Raw genomic sequence first — 16,382 nt, 5'->3', positions numbered from 1 at the left:
GCATATTATCCTTTCAATTCTTTGGCAGTGAAGAGAACTAGGAGAGAGCGAGTGGAGGAGGTGTCAGAAAGTGCTATTAAAAGCCCGGGAAAGGATTTCAGTATGTGCTAGGTTGAAGAGAAGGATTCAGGGAACAAAGACTGAAAGGGACAAGAGCTTGGAGATAAATAATAGCTCAGATCCTGGGTGCAGCTGAGTAAGACAGAACCAAGGCACAGATGCAAGGGTCTGACTTGGTAAGGGAGAGACACCTTAGGAGACTGAGGTGATAAAGGTAAGAAACTACTAACTCGATACCTAAAAATGGATGACTGGGAGAGGGGAGAAGAAGTGGATGGTAGAAATCAGAACAACTTTTCATTACTTTTCATTATCTAAACTTTCACAGAGCTTTAAACATTTCATCACTAGTAAGCCTTACTCTTTGAAAACAAAGGTGATAAATATGTAATAGAGGGATTTTTTTTCTCTTATTAATCAGGGAAAAGATGAAATTGGAGCCATAACCTGGACATAAGAAAAGAGTGCATCACAGGAACAGCCAAGAGAACAGCCTTCCCCAGTTTCTTCACAAGTTTAAAGGTGGACGAGCCTAGCCTGGCTCCCGCATTCTTTAACCTCCATACCACACTTAAAATTACGCTTTGCCCAAGTACTACCAACAATTAATAAAAGGCTTAATTCTCCTATTTTGACAAAGAGCAATGGCTGCACTGTAGTCTAATAAGCACTGGCAGTCATTGTACTTACTACCTTCAGCCCTTGGAAGCAACATTCCACACATAAAAGATTCACAACCAGGGCATTCATTCAGAACAACTTTCTCTATCTGCATATGTGTGACTGCACGTGTTTGGGAGGGAGACAAGGAAAGGGGGGGAAATACAGTCACAGCAAGAGGCTCCTGCTGAAAGACATTTTATTGACAAAGCAGTTTTCAATCTAACTCAGAATCCCAACAGCAGTACTGCTTTGTGGAGATAATTGTTGAACTTTGGACTGCTTTATTGTTCATTCATTTAACACGAATAATTAAACATACTCTAACATCACCCATTTCCAACACGACAAGTAACAGAAAGCTTTTGTGCTCAATCTTTGGTATATGCCTCCATTCCAACTTGGATTATAGTAGGGAAAATAAAACTGGCATTGCAACTGAGAACCCCCATAGAGGGAATGCTAATGATGAAAAACGGTATGACTACTTTTGGAATTCTGCCCCCAAAGCCCATCAATTTCTACAGCTAACAACATCTTGATTTCACATGACACCAATGGCATGAAATTGCTAGTTTCCTAGAACAGTGATAGGTGAAAATGATGGACTCCAGCTCAAATATCACATCTCCCTGACTGTGCAATCCTAAGCAAGCTCCTTTATCTGCCTTTGTCTTAGTTTTCTCATCTGTAAAACATACATCACATGTCATAGTACTGTACGGTTAAATAAAATTATATATAATGCCTCCTACATAACGGCCTTAAAAAATACACTCGTCCAATTATTGGAACAACCAAGTGCTACATTCCTACTGTTAAAAACTGCAGCTTACTGCCAATAAGTACATGAAAAGATGCTCAACATCATTACTCATTAGAGAAATGCAAATCAAAAGCACAGTAAGATACCACTTCACACCTACTAAAATGGCTATAATTTTTTTAAAAAAGAAAAAGACAGAGAAATAAAATAACAAATGTTGACAAGGATGTGGAGAAACTGGAACCCTCATACTTTGCTGATGGGAATGTAAAACAGCAGTCACTTTGGAAAACACTTTGGTGTTTCCTCAAAAATTAAACAGAATTACCGTATGACACTCCTAGATATATACCCAAAAGAATTAAAAACAGTTACAGACAGCATTTGAGATCTTGCTTCCCGGCATATGTTATCAGTTTAGCTCAAATAAACTCACAAAAATTAAAAAAAAACCCAAAAAACCCACCAGGACTTACATATCTGCACACACATGCACAACAGCATTCTTCACAATAGCTACAAGGTGCCAACAACCCAAGTATCCATCAACAGGATACACAAAATGTGGTGTATTACCTACAATGGGAATTTATTCGACCCTGAACAGGAATAAAGCTCTGATACATGCTACATGTATGAAAACATTATACGAGGTTAAATAAGCCAGACACGAAAGGACAAACGTATGATCCCACCTATATGAAATATCTAGAATGGGTAAATTCATACAGACGGAAGATTAGCAGTTACCTGGAGCTGGAAAGAGGGGGAATGGGTAATTACAGCTGAATGGGTAGAGTTTCTGTGTGGGATGATGAAATATTTTGGAAATAGTCCTGGTTGATGTGACTCAGTGGACTGAACATCGGCCTGTGAACCAAGCGGTTGCAGGTTTGATTCCTGATCAGGGCACATGCCTGGGTTGAGGGCCTGGTGCCCAGTTTGGGATGTGCAAGGGGCAACCAATTGATGTTTCTCTCCCTCCCTTTCTTTCTCCCTTTCCTACTCTCTAAAAATAAGACAACTTAAAATAAAGAGAATACAAAGAAGAAAAATTTATGTGGAAAAAAGAAAAATTTTGGAATTAGTGATGATGGTTGCTCAGGTTGCAAATATAATTAATGTCGCTAAGTTGTACACTTGAAAATGGTTAAAATAACAAATTTCATGTAGAATTTACAATAAAAGTCATCTTGATAGAAACCTTCACATGATTTTCCATCTCCAAAAACTTAATTCTAGAACCTTGTTTTTGACAATTAGCAAATATCAATAGTTTACATACTAAAAGAAAATAACGGGAAACTAGGTCTCTACTATTTTAATTTCTCTGTTATCTAAAACTGTTCTAAAAATTAGTTTGATTTTTTTAAGGAAGCTTACTGAATCTCAAAATCATTACACTAAGTGAAAGAAGCCAGACTCAAAAGGCTGTATATACCGTATGATGCCATTTTATGCGACATTCTGGAAAACCACAGTGATAGGAACAACAACAACAACTACATCAGTTGTTGCAAGAGACCAGAAAAAGGGTGAGTGGAAGGGACTGATTACAAAGGGTCATAATGACACTTTTTGGAGTGATGGAAATATCCTGTGTCTTAATTGTAGTGGTAGTAGTTAAACACTGTTGCTATTTCTCATAATTTATAAAGCTGTATACCTAAAACACATGAATTTTATTATAAGTAAATTACATCTCAATAAATCTAATTTTAAAAAATTCTAAACAGTTACAATATCATGTCATGCATTGCAACACAGGCAGAATTCCAGTCTGGTGTCATTATGAAGTTTAATCAGATAAAACCAGGCTATGAAACCTGGAGCCAAAGAGCACCTTTCCCAGCTCAGCAGTGTGATCTTAAAAAACACACACTAAACCAAAGAGGAGTCAGAACAGTTATAAATTACATTAGGAACACATATAAAGTGACTTAATAAGTCAGTTTGGTTATGGTTATTCATAGCACTACGGTTTTGTTTATAGGTATAATTAGGTCTCCTTTAGTGCTTATCTTGGAGGGAAAATACATGCTTCACATAATTCCCCAAACTACAAACAGAACATTTGAAAAAGTATTTTCCTGTTCCCTAATTAGGTATTTTCCTAAATCCGTCCGTCTCTCCCATTAACATCCCTGTTTTTCCCCACCTCGCCAGCATTGATTTCTCTCTATTGTCTGCTCTCATTTTCTGCACCCTTTTATCTTGAAAGAGAATTCTGTCTTTGCTTTTTCCTCTCATTCCACAGCAGAATTTTAACAATACTTAATCTCTTCCTGCTTCTTCTGTTACTTCCTGAAGGTAAACTGCCAGTTTCTGTTTTTATAGGATAATATTTGTTTTAAAAATAGGCTGCTTCAGTACTGCAAAATTTTTAACCGATTTTCTTAACAATCCTTCTGCCCATTCCTTTCTCTTGTAGTCAAATTTCTTACCAAATCCCTACTCGGTTTCACAACAGGAACAAGCATTACTCTGCTGCTCATTTATAGTCACCGATCTCTCCTTCAGTTCTCTTAACTATGACTTTCATACTATGCAAGCCACCAGTTCACAGCCTGTGCTAAGATTTTCTGAATCATCCAAATAATATAAAATTTGACCACTGGTCTCTAAATTCTTAATAGCAGATGTCTATTTATTATCTCTTATCTCACCAATGTCCTGTCCTTATCTTTTCAAACAAACCTTGCAAATCCTTCCTTAAACCTATACTTTATTTTCTCTTATCTAAGTTTTCCCCCAAGTTCTTCTCTGTGCATTGAAATAACTATGTCCTTGACACCTCATCACTTTTTACTACAGCAACAGTTTATGATCTAAATTTGTTATTCAGAAATCTTGCCTCGTTAACTCTCATCTATTTAAAAAGTACCCATACTATCCCTTAAGGGATCCATACTATACCATTAACAAGTTTTTATAATTACTTTCTGCTACATATGTATTGTAGTTGGCCTCTCCTAAGTGGAATATAAACACCCCAAAGGCAGGATGTACCCATTCTTTAATAAACACTCCAAAATCTGGCAAATGCTATGTATCTAAACACTGAAGTACTATCCGAAGAGATACAATGAAAAAAATACTAGGCTTAGCATTGTAAGACAAGTTCAAGTAATGCCTCTAACGTGTTATGCTAAACAAGTCACAAACTCACTGGGCCTCGTTTTCCTCTTTAAGAAAATGAGAAAAATATTTTCCGTATTTACTCTGCAGAAAATAAGACCAGTGGAGGGGGAAAGCACTCAATTTGAGCACCATCTTCCTTGTCAGATGTATTCATTCCTTCTCCATCTGCCGGTCCAAGTGATCACATCCTTTTTAGTATTACTTGGATCCACTACTGCCCGTATAATCATTCTGCTCCAATTTGCATATTTGTGTCCCTACACAGACTAGAGAACTTCTCGAGGACAAGCACTGTCTCATTCATTTTTCTATCCCTGGAACCCCTGTAATGCCAGGCATCCTTGCAGGGATGCTGAAAACCGAAAGATCTTTCATAGTGTAAAGTTTTAGCCCTACTGAGGTACAACTAACAATTCAATCATGTACTAAGTAAATGCACGGCACTAAAACATTCACCTTTATCATTTACCTGCCTTAAATTCTTTTTGGAATATGGCAAATTTATAATAATATGGTAAATTTATGATATCAAAGCGATACAAGTTGCAAAGCAAAGGACTTTTGCACTGCTGCTCCGCAAAGTTTGGTCTGATGCTCTAATAAGAACTCTGAGCTCTTGAAAAATCCAACACTCATCATTAAGTTCACTTACTGAAGAATGTGCTTACTAAGTAAGAAAACCTTCTGCAAGATGAAAGAAAGATTCCTGGACATGAGAATTGATACTGCCATCTTCAATTAATTGAAAATTTTGGAAACATTCATGGCTGAAGGGACAAATAATCATGTTAATATACAGCTAATTACATAAAGTTATAGTTTCTAAAATTCCTAAATGCAAGCATGCCAACTTTCATATTGTATAAAACAAAAAAACTGTGAAACCTATAGATGAAAACATTAAAATACATTGCTTGCCAAGAAAAACTGCAAGTAACATGCGTAGAAAATGACAGAGATTTTCATCAGGAAAAAAATTGCTTCAGAATCTGTTAATTTAGGCAAAATAACTTGTGGAAGCTCTTTAAGTGCTTTGTACCTACATAAAAATCACTTTTGAATTAAGATTGAGATAAACAATAAAATCTCTCTGTTCTCATTCAGTCATAATGCTTTTCAGTACTCAAAGACTGTCTTAACGTTAAAGAAGCAGTTATCTTAAACTGTATAGACCTGAACTAGGGCACTTCAGTCTAATTTGCTACCATGAATAACAGCACCAACCACAACTACCTCAAAAGGCTCCTGGGTGAAGCGACACAAGCCAAGGTACGAAGTCTCTCCCGGAATCAAATCAGTGTTCCTGGACCTCCTAGCCTGCGGTCTTTCTCCTTTAAATTATGTCTTCGCCACTTCTAGTAACAGCTTTCTTTTTTCTGCAACTCTTCTAATTTATGACTTTGATACTCCAATATATTAAACAATCTTAGCAGAGCTTTTCTGCTTGACACCCACCTGGAAAGATGTTAGGGTATCTCTTTAACAGATAATCTTGTTCAAAGAGGAAGGCCTCCTTCCTTACACTCAATTCAACACCCACTCTTAAAAATATAATTACAACCTCAACTTTTATCAGAATACAGGGAAAGAACTACTACAGGTTCTTCCACGTTCTTTATCTCTGGACTTTCCTCCTCAATTAGTTTTCTTCGTCCTCACTTCCCTTCTCAATCCCTGCTCCCCACTCCCGAAAAAAAATTCCATAGCTAGAGAATCTCCCTTTTAAAGCCAAACCATTTAATGAGGAAAATAAGTATGTACTGCTTTTATCGTCAATTATTTATTGTTCCTCCGTCACTCAGGAAGTTAATATGACCGCCCTCTCAGGAACATGAGCTAAATACACACTGAAGTAAGTCTTCCCCAAGCAAGTGGATTCGCGGCAAAAAGGCAACCGCGGGGACGTGGGATGAAAAAAGGATCATTAGCCCCCAAAGCCCGAGATGGGAGGGGCAAGGAAGTGAAAAGGGAGTGGGGCGAAAAAAAAAAAAAAGTGCGAAGCGCAACACACACTCGATGGACTTAATAACGTAACATTTCGTCAAGAAAATAGGACCGGGCACTGCTGTTCCAGTCCGGTCCCGCGGGACAAGGGGGTGGCCTCTCCTCCCCCTCGGGGACAAAACTAACCCCCCCCCCACCCAGTCCCCGACAACAGGGCCTGGGTGAGGCGCAGGCCCCTGCACCTTCAGCGGGGCAGTCGGCGACCGCCCGCGTGGAAGCAAGGCCCGGAGGGAGGTGAGTCGGGACGGGGCAGCGCCGAGAGTACGTACGGGATGGAGGGTCAGAGACTGGCACCCACGGGACCGGGGGCCCGGACAAGGGACCCTTCCATCCCTGAACCCCTGAGGCCCCTCGCTGGCCTTGCAGCGCTGGGTTCCAGGTACCGGCCCCGGCCGCACCCACCACTCCTCACCTCACGCTGCTTGAGCTTCCGTTTCTGTCACAACCCAAGCCGCAGCAGCTACCCCTGTCCGAGCCATTTTCCGCTCAGCAAGCTCAGCCACCGCGGAGAGCTTCGGCGGACTCTGCAGCCAGCCAAGCATATACGTCACTTCCGGTCTGGAAGCTCCGCCCTCCACGCCCAGGCTTCTTGCGGATAGGCTGACTCAGACAGCCTACCTGAAGCAGTGGGCGGGGCCTGGGTGCGTCCAGTGAAGCGCCAGCTGGGATGGTGGATGCTAGTGTCCGGCTCTCGCTTGCGGAGTGTTGAAAGGGCGCTGGACGTCTCTGACCACAGCCTCGGGCTACGGGAGTGGGGCCTCCTTGGACTCTGGCTGGGCCTTCGAAGCACTTCCAACCACTCTACTCTATTGTTTTCATGATCTCTCCGAGAACTCCGCGCTCGCGCCTCCGTCCCAGCTTCGACTCCCAGATTCGTGGTCTCCGCCTCAGTCCGCACCGACATAGTTTGTGATTGGAAGACTGAAAGAACGGGCAAGTTAACAAAAGTCTTTCACTCCAACCAGCATTTACAGATTCCTCAACGCGCATCGGGTGCGGTGGGGTGTGTGGTTAGTGACCAGTAATGTAGATTAGGTAAAGCGCTTTCCGAAGCGCTCACTTAATCTCCAGGAGAAGAGACTGGATGGAGTGGCTAATCGGTGAGACGTTTAGAAGCATCTGTATTATTCCTTGTAGCTGTGGCTACCAACTCTTGTCAACTCGCCCTTTCTACTCCTGACTTCCCAGCCCCATCCAGGCACACACCCTGGGTTTCCAGGCAGGCTTTACACACCCTAGAAGAATGTCCCTAAAGAATGCCCTTAGTTTCACACCATTGTTCTGCTTTATCTTCTCATCAAAGAAGGAATTTCTAGAATTGGCTGCCCCTTCTTAAGATTAAAAGGAGAGAGGAAACCAGTTGCTCTTGTGGCTGATTTCCTAGTTTCTGCTCTTGAACTGAAGGTGCCTTCAGAAAAGAAGGAAGGGGCCTCAAGAGGACACTGTGTCTTGGGGGAAGATTAACTTTGACTTACTTGTATATTTTCTACTTTTCTTATGAGAAATATTTTCCCCGGGTTCCAGCAGCAGAGCACCCTTGCTTGAGTTCTTTGTTGCAGTTCCAACTTCATTATTTTCTCATGGCTCTTTTTTTTTTTTTTTTTTTTAATATTTGTTTTTTAGAGAGAGGGGAAGGGAGGGAGAAGGAGAAGGAGAGAAACACTGATGTGAGGGTGAAACATCAACTGGTTGTCTCTCACAAGCGCCTGGACCAAGACCAAACCTGACACCCAGGCATGTGCCCTGACTGGGAATCAGACCCGCTAGTGGGCCTTTCCTTTTGAGGGACAAGGCCCAACCAACTGAGCCGTATATACTGGTCAGGGCCTCTTGGCTCTTTAATGGTCAGTGCTTCGTAGTAGGCTCTGCTGGACGAGAAGGGTCCCAATAGGAAGAGGAAGATCTTCCACCATATGAAGATGAGACAGGCTAGCAAGCCAGAACAAGCAGAATTAGGGAAACTGAGACAGATGGTTAAACAAGCAGTTTTTGGCCATCTAGTGAATCTTATCTTTTCAGAACCATGGATACATAAGAGTAAAAGGTTTGTACTTTTCCTTAACCACAGGGTAATAGTTTAAAATCATCCTATGCAAAGAGATAGATAGCAGAAATCCAATTAGTGCCTTTTGCCAACCACACCCAAGAACAAACTTCTAGGGAACACCAACCCTTATGTGCGCATCTCTGGATGAGCTAAATGTATTGGCTATCCCTATAGGCCTGCTTCATGCCCTAGAGGAAATTTTTCTCAGGCAACCCCACAGATTCTTAGTCACCTAAGAATACCTGACCAAAAGCCGGAAAGAGCCTACCTGATGCTGATAAAGGTAGACCTGGCCAGGCAGGAGGAAGCTGCCTGAGGTAAACAAGCTAGCACAGCACATGATGACAGTTTTTCTTACCCGCAGGCAGAGTTGTGACAGAGGGAGGCCTTGCACAGAGCATGCAAGAGACCAATAAAATGTTTGGATACGGGAAAAGCCCTCTTACTCACTTCTGGTACATGGTGGAATGGGGAGGTGCTGTGCTGGGAAAAACCTGTCAGTCTAGCTTGGGAAAAGGACAGGATTGGCTGGGGAGGTGGACCCTTCCAGATGCACAGAAGTTTGAGCCAGGAGATTTAAACCAAGGGAAAGAAGACACATGTGCTTCTTTCTCTCTGGGACCCATGGAATGCACATGCGGGCCAGCTTTGTGGGACCAGCGGGCCCTGGAAGCCATGTGGCTGGGCATCAGGTGCTGGGCCCTGTAGCTGGCATGACGAAGCCCCCACTCAGCTGGCCACAGTAGTTGGCAGTAGCCCTTGGCTCCTGGCACAGGAAGCAGCAGTGGTGGCATGGCAGCGCTAGCCCCACACGCAGACTCCAGGAAGAAGCCTGAAGCCATGCTGCGGCCAGGAACAAGCTAAGCCGCCTGGATGGTTGTGCTGCCTGTGGTTCCCAAAGGATGGTATTTTTAAATGGGAGAAGGAACTACGGCACAGCCTTGGACTGGTCTGGCAGGGGGTGGTGGGGTTTCCTCTGAGTGTTCTGGAGGGGACAGGCTCTGAGGCCTGCCAGTCTTCCAAATTATGCAGTTTTTTTAAATAAAATACCTCTTTACTTTTCTCACCAAACCTCTGCCTCTGGATTTTGCCTATGGGTGGTGGTGGGTAATCAAACCCCACTTTCTGTTTGGTAACTGCCACTGGAACTATGACACTTCCCAAGACATGGGCCCTTCTGGTAACATGAACCCATTACAGCTGTCATGCCCTTCACAGTGAAAAGAGAACTCTCCCCAGGGTCCCCGCCAGTTTCTCTTGGATTGGGTGTGTGGGCACACTGGATGCCTCAACACCCATCTCTGCCACTCGAGATTCAGGGGTCCGAAAAACCATTGTCACCCCCTTAGCTAGTTGTATGGGGAAGCAAGTGTCCTTTCTCTTCCACAGCTAAAGAGAGTTCTCTCCTTTCACCAGCAGAGATTTTGTTTAAATTCACCATAAGCCAATTGAAAAGCTGAAATTAAAAGCAGCAACCCATTTTTTTCCATTTCCCTGGGTTATCTCAACTCTTATCCACCTTGAAGATTTTCTAAGAACAGCTTAAATAAAGTCATGGACCTGTTACTGAAAGCAAGAAGGCCCAGAATCCCAAGAAAAGACTTACCAAGTTCACTCCATGCAAAGTGGAGAGCCAGTGGGGCACAATGAGCCCATGCTTGTACCTAGCACTATGTCTGGGTCCACAAGGTGGTCCTAGGGGGCTCCTTTAAAATCCTGTTGGCTATGCCAAGTAAATGACAATGTAAGAAGTGTCCAAACCTGTAGAAAGTTTTTATAAGAGTTTATTTGTGCCAAGAAGCAAGATATCAAATACTTCCACAGGATGACAGTTTCATAGTTTCTTTTATACATTTGAAATTAAGGAGGAAACTAAGGAACATTATGTAAGGGTGGGAGAAAGCAATGTAAGGATTGGATTGGAATTAAAGGATAGTAAACATAATTATGTGCTTTCTTGCTTATTGCAAAGGTTTTTTTTAACCTGGATGCACAAAAACAATGGACAGGGCTTGCTTAAGGCAAAGATAAACCTTTTACTAAAGAAGTATGTGCCTGGGACATGCCAGGCTACCTACCATTGTTAATAGGACAAAGGTCTCAAGGTCTGGGAGAGTCTAAGGTCTAACCAAGATCTGGGGCGTTATTCTTGCTAAATGTTAAAATGTAGCACAGTATTTTGCAGAAGCAGCTGTCAACAGAATGAGCTTGATAGGAATCCAACTGGATAAGTAAAGCCAACTGAAAAGAAGAAATCAACATGTAATTAGTCAAATAGTATAAGCAGTGCATAAGCCTCCCTTGAAGGAGACAGAGCTTTGGATATGAATCCCCTGTCTCCTTTTCTTGCTGCAAGTAAATAAAACTACCTAACAACAATGACATCTCATTCATGAATGGAACACCCTAAGCAGTGAACCCCTTGAGTTTGCTAACACCATGGCCTGTTCAGTTAGGAATTTATGATCAGATCACCCTGTGAGGTTACTTTCCATAGAACCCCTATTTCATCCACAACACTTCAATCCTAAAATTCAAAGGGAGAGGAAAGAATTGAGGAGGAGGTATTACATATATTTTTTAAGACTCCATTTATTTATTTATTTTTAGAGACAGGGCAAGGGAGGGAGCTACAGAGGGAGAGGAATATTGTTGTGTGAAATATCGGTTGCCTCTCACATGCCCCTAACCTGGGACCTGGCCTGCAACCCAGGCATGTGCCCTGACTGGGAATTGAACTGGCGACCTCTCCATTCACAGGCTGGCACTCAGTGCACTGAGCCATACCAGCCAGGGCAAGTATTTTATTTTTAAGTGTTCCAATCCTAACCTCCCTCAGAGAACTTTACAGCACCACAAATATTTACAAGCTTCTTCTAGTACCAAATGAGAAATGGGCAATTTTGTTCTACCTCAGGTAAAAATAGTGGCTGACACTTATTTAGCATTTGCTAAGGCTAGGCCCTGTACTTGATGCTTTACACCTCATAGAATCCTTCAAACAACCTTATAACATTATACCATCATTATACCCTTATTTCATAGCTGAGGAATTGGAGGAACAGAGAGCATAAGTAATTTGCCCAAAGTCACACAGCTACTAAGTAGTACAGCTGGGATCCAAACCTGGCTCTGACTGAATGTTCCATGCTCATTTTTATTTTAAAGAACTTTTTATTAATTTTTTTGTATTTATTGATTTTAGTGAGAGAGGGAAGGAGAGAAAAAGAAACATTGACTTGTCATTCCACTTATTTGTGCATCCATTGTGTGTGACCCAACCAGGAATAGAACCTGCAACCTTGATGTATCCATACAATGTTCAAACCAACTGAGCTACCCTGCCAGGGTGGCCCGTGTTCTTTTAAATTCAAAGTGCCCACAACAGGCCAAGGAGATTTTAACAGCAAGAAAGTAGCTACGAAAGGACATTAATAAGCAGACCTATTCCTCCTCTCTTTCCTTTCCCAGTGTATCCCCACCTCAGTCGGAGAACACTGCTGGGTCCTAGAGCACACAATTTAGAAGCTGTGGTCTCTACATCCTGGAGATCATTATCTAAGGCAGAAAACAGCATAACGGAGAAATGGAACTCCGAACGTTAAATGTGTAGATGATGAAACGATGTGAAGTTTATAAGAAGAAGAGGAAATCTCTGCCTTGTAATTCATTTTGGAAAAAAGAATTAAAAAGTATTGAGTCCCCTTAGCTGGTATAGCTCAGTAGATTGAGTGGGGACCTGCAAAGTTGCTGGTTGGATTCCCAGTCAGGGCACATGCCTGGGTCTCGGGCCAAGTGCCCAGTGGGGGGCACATGAGAGGCAACCACACATTGATGTTTCTATCCCTCTCTTTCTCCCTCTCTTCTCCCTCTCTAAAAACTAATAAAGTAAATAAAATCTTTTTTAAAAAAAGTATTGAGCCCCTATTTTCTATATGTCAGGCACTGTGGTCTGTGCTGGGGATACAGTAGTGAACAAGACAACATGTCCCTGCCTTCCTAAAGCTTAGAGTCCAACAGGGGAGACAAAAAATTAGACAGTTAAGCAGTCACTTAATCCCAATTTGAGATAAGTGGGATGAAGAGACTACAGGGTTGCTTTATTTAGAAGGGAAGGCAGAAAGGCCTTCCCTGAGGACGTCACACTGAACTGAGATCCAAAGGATGAGCAGAAATTAAGTGAAGATGAGGGAAAAAGCATCCTAGGCAAAGCGAACAGTGTGTACAAAAACACTGAGGGAGGAAGGAGCGTAGTTCAACTGAGGGACCGAAAGGCCAGTGTTGCTGTTGTACTAGGAACAAAGGGGAAGTGGCTGTAGAAGCCGTGGTGAGGCTGTGGCAGGTCATGCCACGCCTGAAGGCTGTAGTGAGGAGTTGGGTCTTCAGCCTACGAATGAGGAGGAAAATCTTAATCTCTCAACTGACCCAAACTGCATTTTTAGAAGATTTCTTAGGACTGGGTAGAGGATGGCTTAGAGGCTAGAGAAGATTTGGGCAGCCCAGTTTGGAGGGTATTACAACAATGGAGGGAAGTGGTGATGGTGGCTTGAAATTTGAGTAAGACACAGTAATTATAAAGCTGGCTATGAGGAGGGTTTCTGTGCTTGGAGATAGCCAAGCAGGAGAAAGAGATGTAGAAACAAGTATGATGTGGTGTGCTGAGAGCATTACTAGATATATGTTTGAGTAACTTTGGAGGCTTAGGGCAAAGAAGAGGAGGATGGGAGGTATATTAGTTATCTATTGCTGTTTTTCAAATCATCCCAAAACTTAGCAGCTTAAAGCAACAAAAATGTACAATGTCACAGCTTCTTTGGTCAGGAATCCAGGTGTGGCATAGGTGGGTACTTCTGCCTAAAGGTTTCTCATAAGGTTGCTCTCTGCTGCCAGTCTCATCTAAAGGCTTGACTGGGGAGTGGTCCACTTCCATTTTCACTCACATGTAATTAGAAAGTTTTGATCTCTCGAAATATGGGCCTCTCCACAGGGCTGCCTCACAACATGGCAGCTGGCTTCCTCCGATATCACTGACCAAGACAAGCGAGAAAGAACAAGAGTATGTGAGAGGAAGCACCCCTGGACAAAAGCCACAGTCTTTTTGTAACCTAATCTCAGAAGTGACATCCCATCCCTTCTGCCATACTCTTTTCATTAGAATTGAGTCAACAAGTCCAGTCCACGTTCCAGGGAAAGGGAATACACAAAGGTGAGAAATATGCAAAGGCTTGAATACTGGCAGGTGGGGAGGTCTTTTAGGGGCCATTCTGGAGGATAATTACCACAGACGTTTTCACAGAGGAGGCAGCACTTGAAGTGCTTATATTGCAGTTTTTCAGGGGCATCTCAGGAGGAAGGACATTCTGGGAGGAGAAAGGGATATGTGCAAAGAGACAGAGGTATGAAAGAATTGCATGTGTTCGGGGGTCTATTGTTGGCCATCCCATGACCAGGTGAGGGGGACTTGGGAAATATCACTGATTCAGCTGAGAAAACACTGAAGAGGTAAAATGTCATTGGTTGCAAAATGATAAATTTACTTTTATGAATTCTACCAATATACTTGCATCTTTGTGAAAAAACACAAGGATATTCATTGAAGTATTATTGTATTAGTTTACTAGGGCTGCCATAACAAAGTACCACAAACTGAGTGGCTTAAACAATAAATTTATTGTCCCTTAGTACTTGAAGCTGGAAGTCAGATCAATGTGCTGGCAGGATTGGTTCCCTGTGACAGCTGTGAGGGAAGTGTCTGTTCTAGGCCTCTCTCTTCACCTGGTGGATAGCTCTTTCCTTCCATGTCTTCGTGTCTTCTTCCCTGCTAAGTGTCTCTGTCTAAATTTCTTCTTGTAAGGAGAAGAAATGATACCGGTCATTTTGAATTAGGCCTCAACATGATTTCATTTTAATTTGATTGTAACAACCCTATCTTCAAATAAGGTCACATTCTGATATACTAAGAGTTGAGACTTCAACATATGAACTTTAGGAGTAACATAATTTAACTCATAATAATGATACAGTAGGAAAAGGGTTAAAGCAGCTTAATTTTTTAATTAATTAATTAATTAATTAATTAAATTAATTTATTTTTAGAGAGAGGAAAAGGGAGGGAGAAAGAGAGAAACATCAATGTGTGGTTGCCTCTCAAGTGCCCCCTACTGGGGGAGTTGGCCTACAACCCAGGCATGTGCTCTGGGAATCAAACCATCCACCCTTTGATTCTCAGCCCACACTCAATCCACTGAGCTGCACCAGCCAGGGACTGACTGGGGATTGAACCGGCAACCCTTTTTGATTTGCACACTGGAGCTCAATCCACTGACCCACACCAGCCACAGCTAAATTTCTGTCAATAGGAAATGGGTTAAATAGATAATGGAATATCATAAAATGGGATATGGAATCTTATGCAGCTGTTAAAAATGTGTACTGAGAAGGGAAAATCTCCAATATGGACTAATATGCAGTATATTCTGTTAAAGGAACAAGCCAAGTTGCCAAATAATCTGTGGACTGTTGGTATTTTTGTTTTTAAAAAGTGAAGTATGTTGTAACAGGATAGGATACCTCTGGAAGGATACAAGAAATTGATAGCAGTGGCCGTGTCTATAAGGAGGACCTGGGAGGCTAGGGTCGGCAACAGGAGGGAACCTTCCTTTTCACTATGTACTCCTTTTCTACAGGTTGAGTTTGTTACCATGAGCATGTAATACTTTCAAATTAAAAAAGAAAATAATGTAAGAGAGCTTAGTCATTTGTGTTTAGACTGCACTGATACAAACACATTTTGATTAGAAACTGAATATGTCTTGATTAAAAAAGATAAAAAACAAGTTTTGTTGGGGGAGGGATGATATAAAACAGCTCCTCAGTGATGTGATGAAAGATGGGGTCCTGATCATGTCTCCTGTTATAAACCTGTTGGAAAGTTGTGGTGAGGTGTATAAGTTATCAGTCTGTTATGGATGGGGAGAGAGGGACCCATGTCAGGAGGCCTTTCGCCCCGGCCTCGGTTCTTGTCTTGCTCACAAGAGAATAATTCAAGCAAGAGACAAACACACGTAGTGGAAATGAAGTAGCAAGTTTATTTGTGAAACACACTCAAGCAAGGTGTCCCACACGTCTAAATGCCCCACATATATAGGAAAGAAAGTTGTTAGTAAGTTTGTGAGTTTGTTCTATACACTTGAGCCGAGGCTACAAGTGGGTACTTAGCTAATCTAAGTATTCCTACTACTGGGGTTATATACCTCAGCTGGCTTCTAGTTTCCTCCTCCTTCACCCTTGGGAATAATGTACAGCTACAAAGGCTTTCTTTCTCAGTTAGTAAAGGCTCTTTGTCTTAGTGAAATTGTTACAGAAGCTCCTTTCCCAGCATAGGCCCCTCTCTTCCTCCTGTGCTACTCCTGCTTGTGATGTTCAGAACACAGCAATCTTAGTAAGATTGTTACAGAAGCTCCTTTTCTCAGCACAGTCTCAAGGACTCTCCCCTCCTCCTGTGCTATTTTGCTTGCTCAGGACACCTGGCAATCTTATCAAGCAGAGCTCAGGACTGCTGAGTGAATTGGTGAGACATGTCTTTCTTTTGCTTTCAGCCTCCTGTATTAAGTTCTTTGTTAGATTGCAGCGGGGAGGGCCCTGCCTTTATTTCCCTTCTGTCTGGTCATTCCTGGCTGCTACCTAACAAGTCCGTTCAAAGAC

General features: G+C 42.2%; 1 protein-coding gene across 1 annotated transcript in view; it reads right to left on the bottom strand.

Annotated features, from left to right (window-relative positions):
• Nucleotides 1-7,180, bottom strand: part of PIK3C2A (phosphatidylinositol-4-phosphate 3-kinase catalytic subunit type 2 alpha) — a 78,954-nt gene extending 71,774 nt beyond the window's left edge. Inside the window, exon 1 of the mRNA XM_024558680.3 lies at nucleotides 7,044-7,180. The gene's annotated coding sequence lies outside the window, so the exon portion shown is untranslated. The remainder of the gene's footprint in view (nucleotides 1-7,043) is intronic.
• Between the last annotated feature and the right edge of the window lie 9,202 nt (nucleotides 7,181-16,382).

This window comes from Desmodus rotundus, chromosome 5 (assembly GCF_022682495.2).
Source record: "Desmodus rotundus isolate HL8 chromosome 5, HLdesRot8A.1, whole genome shotgun sequence".
In the NCBI taxonomy this organism is placed as follows: Eukaryota; Metazoa; Chordata; class Mammalia; order Chiroptera; family Phyllostomidae; genus Desmodus; species Desmodus rotundus.
Note: the sequence above shows the minus strand (reverse complement) of the source record. Positions and strands in the feature narration are given on the sequence as shown.